Raw genomic sequence first — 4,868 nt, 5'->3', positions numbered from 1 at the left:
GGAGCTGTGAAGTTGTCAAACCAGCCAGCGAATATTCCGCAATCATCACTCCTCTGCGCACATGTGCTTTTTTTAAAATTACAAACAAGGGACGTGTGCTTATCAAGGGGATGTTTGAGCAATCACAAAAGAAAAGAAGAGTCCATTTGTAGGTTAATCCCCATTCATTCATTTTTTGTCATCATTGGAAGAACTTCCTGCTTGTTTTTTATAGAAAGGCAGAGAGCAGCTGGGTGAGCAGAGATTGTCTGAACCAGAACAGGTTTAGTGGTCCAGGTTTTTTTTTTTTTTCATATGCTGGGTTTGAAGTTCAGAGATGAAAGGGACAGAGTAGAATCTGTGGCTGATCAAAGTCGTACAGAAAACGCGGCAGGTACTGAATATTTAAAGGCTGTGCAAATAGAGTTTCTGTGTGTGTGTGTTTGTGTGTGTGCACATGTGTGTGTGGGGGGTAATGCAGAGTAATGCATGTGTTTGTGGTCCGAGGTGTGTGGGCGCTGTGTGAAGACATTCAAAGTACGATGCAGTAAACTGATTTGACAGACAGGGGAGTCGAGATATTTTTTTGGGAACCAGAGCTCAGATTACAATAGACAGTCCCTCACATTTCATCTTCCTCTTCTCCCAAATATCTTCCGTTCATCGTGCGGCAGCTTCGGGGGGGGGGGATATGCCGGCCCACTCCAGCCTGTCACCCCGCAAGCGCTGACGTCACACAGGATGGTGGGTTTTACCCGACGGGCCAGACGATGATGGCCGGTGACCCGAGCTGATTACATTATTTGTGCTCCAGATGGGCAGCATCATTTCTGATGTGTCCCGCTCGTCATATCGAGCGTTTCTAGTTCCTCTCTTCAGCAGCATCTGGAGCTAATAAAATCACATCCCAGTGGCTGCTGACTGAAACAAACTTCCCCCGTGGGAATGTCCACGGCCTCCTCTCTTCTTCCTCCTCCTCCTCCTCCTCCTCCTCCTCCTCCTCCTCCTCCTCCTCCTCTTCCTCCTCCTCCTCCCAGCGCGTGTGCGCTCGGATACTTGTGGAACGTTTGTTGAGCCTGCATGCGGCGCAGGGGGCTCTTAATATGTGTGCGCTTCGCTTAGGGATGCTTTTTGAAGTCAGCGGCAGAGAGCACCCCTGGGCATTGTAGTTCACTAGATGCACCTTGATTGTTTGAGTGCATTAGTCACGGTCTGCATGATGTGATAATAAATCACGACGTTGTTTGTACCGCGAGTGCTGCGGGATTTCCTCTTCAGATTTTCCTTGTGCCAAATATTTATTTGGAGTTGACTTCCGTCGGTGCCAGCCAACCAGGGCTTCTCTGCTTTCTTTTCTTTTTTCTCTTTGCTTTCTTCTTTCTCCGGAAACACTGCACCTGCTGTACAGGAACGACTTTGGTTAGCCACCCTGTGAAGAATAGCAGATTTGACTCCCCTCCCCCCCACCACAGTCACATTATCTTTCATATTCCTGAGGCGTCTTGTGACCATTATAGAGCAAGTTTCCAGCAGGCACAATGGCAACTTAAGAACGGCTCCTTACTAATGAGACAGATTCCCTTCAGAGACGCCTATTTACGGAGCAGTCACAACTGCAATTACACAAAAGAACAAACTAAGAAAAAGACGTATTTCTCACCTACCAACAGGCGGGAACCTTGACGTCTGCTTCTAGTTAAATCTACGATTGGCAGGAGGCCGGCGTCGTCAACCTTCTCTATGAAGGTCGACCGTAATCTCAGATTGAATTTGCGACGACTATAAAAACAAAACACCTTACAATTAGACGGGATGCGGTTTAGCCGGTTTCTTCAATGGCTTTTAGCAAAAGGGATTTGAGATGGCGGCCCAGGAGAGCAGAGCGTCACCGTGGAGTCTGCCCAAATCCCACAAAAAAATAGGCCCGCTTTGCTTTCTCGGGCTCTCAGAAGATAAATACACATGGATCAGAGAATTTACACCTCCCTTTAACAATGGGTAATTATCTCTACCCTGCTTTGTGCAGGAGAAGACCAATTACACAGAAATATACTCACAGATCTATTTCCAAAGTGGCAGGACAGAGATGTGGTGTGAATGTATGTAGCGCTGGATGAAGCTGATAGCACACAGTGCATGGCTTAAGAGCTGCAGAGAAGAGTCCAGCTTTTATACAGTATGGCACACTTGGAGGGATGTGACTATGAAATCACTTAGATTCATGTCTTTGGGGTGGGAGACAGAGTAAATTGCTGCCAATGTTGAATAATGCAGTCTGCCAACAGCCTTTTTTTTTTCTTCTTCTCCCTCTTCCCCCTCAAACTGTGGCTTGGCTCCACAGCTTTTCTAATTACGAAGTGGCTGAGAGATAGCTTCACAACTCCCCTCCCGCTACTGGTGGTGGCGAGCGGAAGCTGGCCGAATAGCAATCTAACCGAATTACCAACAAAGCCTCGACAGACTCAGAGTTTAGTGAACATATTTGCAAAAAAAAGTAACATCCCCTCCCTTACCTATTCAGTCACGAAACGCACACACACACACACACACACACACACACAGACTGACACACAACTTGAAGTAGCACACACAAGCACAAATGCAAGCAAACAAACGCGGTACAAAGAGGGAAGGTGTACAGTTCTCCGCACGCTTCTCAGCACAATTTAACAAGATATATTAGTCACCCAGGAGGCAGCAGAAAGCCAGGCATCCACAGAGTACAGCAGACTGCAGTCTGACAGTGGGAGATAGTGATTTACAACAAAGGCCTGTAGACCATGGCACAATTTCAGAGTTGCCAAAACAACACTGGTTAAAGCAGGGGCGCGGAAGTATATCCACCAGCCACGACTCGTTTCTTACGCCATTTGCCCCGGGAAAGGGGGAGGAGGGTGGAGACGGAGAGGGGGCAGATGACAAAATGCAGTGTTGTAGCTACCACACAATGAAGAGTTGAGCTCAGTCGAATTCTGTCCGGGTGTCATCAAAAAAATATGAGCGGAAACTAGAAGGAAGCCCCCTTCAAGGACGCCGAACATTCTCCCTTTCTTAAATGCGAGGTGAAATCGATTTCCTGACCCCCCCTGCGAGGGTACCGTTAGGGTTTGGATTGGATTTGGAATTAAATCTCTATATCCAATATGTGTGTGTGTGTGTGGTGTGGGGGGGGGCAATAATCATCGAATAGTGGAAATCTCAGAACCAGATCACTGTGAATACTAATCAACTGGTCCTGAGCTCGCCACCAACTTCTATGGAAATGTGTTCACGAGTTGTTTCCAGACACCGCGTATAGATGAACGAACAGAGGAGGCAATACGACTTCATTAGCAGTAAAACAAGGTTTAAAGAAACGCTCCCATAGATTTATACTTTTTGTAAACTCAAAGATAAACAATCGATCTTTATGTGAACTTGCTCACGTAGTTTTTACGCCTTGTGTCAAAACAATAAACTTGTACAATTAATGGATTTAAATTTGACTATAAATTATAAAAAAAATAAAGTATCAACAGGAAGGTGTGCTTTTTTCAATTCATTGTGAATTCTGTCCTGAATACATTTTTTTATTCCAGAAAAAAAAGTACGTCATTCAAATGTTCCCACACAGGTCACCTGCTTCTCTTTTGGAAAAAAAACCCCATCCAGGAGGTCTTGTCCCGTATGATGCGTGTCTCCGGTCCGGTCTTGGGGTAGCTGGTGCAGGAGGAAGAGTGTGAGTGAGTGCAGCAGACAGATCATGTCTGCAGGTCCTGCCTTCCCCCTCTAGTTGGATCCGTGTCTGTGTAAAGCCCAGAGGCTTAACTCTGGCTGCAGTAAGTGGACTGAGGAACGCTAAACTCCATCTGGGGGGGGGGGCTGCTGAACATGACAGCCAGTTAATAAGTGTATGGAAGATGGGCAAGTGCACAGAGGGGTTGGAAGAAAGGCGGGGAAACATTGTCTGACTTTTGAGACTTTTTGTGAAAGCAAAGGGAAGGAGAGGGAAGGATAGTATTGACTGTCGGGATGACGAGAGAGTAATGGCAGATCAAGAGAGTCCAGCCGCAGGACAAAGAGCATTAGCGCATGACTGGAGTACAATGAGTACAATGAAGACAGTGAAGGGAGAGGCTCGGGTCGTGGCTAAAAGAAGGGAGACTTTGAGAGAGAGTTACGGTGAGAGAAGGTGATAATGCTGCTTACTTTACCCCTACGAGGCAGCCGCAGTGAGAGCTGTCGGCTTCAGGCAAACACTGGCTGGTGGGATGCCACTTGGTATGTTAACCCCCCCCCCCCCAGACGCCTCTGACAGTATGTGATAGATTGCAGGTGTGTAATTACATGTGTGTTTGTTTGCATGTGTGAGAGACGGTGACGGCGGTCGGGGCTTGTTTGTGGACCCCTCTTTGTGCCTGCGTGTGCATATCGAGGTGCGTCTTTGTGTGACTTTTTTCACGTGTCAATTTTTCTTGGCAGCGGTGAAAGCAGAGTGATGTGATTTTCCCCTCTAACAGCCTCCAGGAGTAATGATCCAGGTTATTGCAGATGGCGGTTAACACCTCAACCCAGCGGGCATTGCCGCTACAAAAACCTGCCTTATAGGTTAGGCTTCAGGGAGACTGTTGTCTCGGTGGCAGCGGTCACGTGCACAATTCCTCCGGCTCCCTCCGAAACCTGTCACCTTCAGACGGGCCCCTCCTTCTGTGGATAATGGTCTCCTGTCTATGTTGTGAATGATATCTGGACTCCATTGTGTGCCCGTTTCTTCTGCTGTGCTATTGTCCCGCACAACGCCTTTGTGAGTTTTTTTCTTTTCTTTTTTCCCGTAAAGGTACAATGTGCAAGCTGTATTCTAAGGCGCTGTAAATGAACAGGCAAACACATCAGCAAAGGTTCTATTTACT

Source organism: Anarhichas minor, unplaced genomic scaffold (assembly GCF_050575085.1).
Source record: "Anarhichas minor isolate MPS153535 unplaced genomic scaffold, ASM5057508v1 ptg000074l, whole genome shotgun sequence".
NCBI lineage: Eukaryota > Metazoa > Chordata > Actinopteri > Perciformes > Anarhichadidae > Anarhichas > Anarhichas minor.
Note: the sequence above shows the minus strand (reverse complement) of the source record.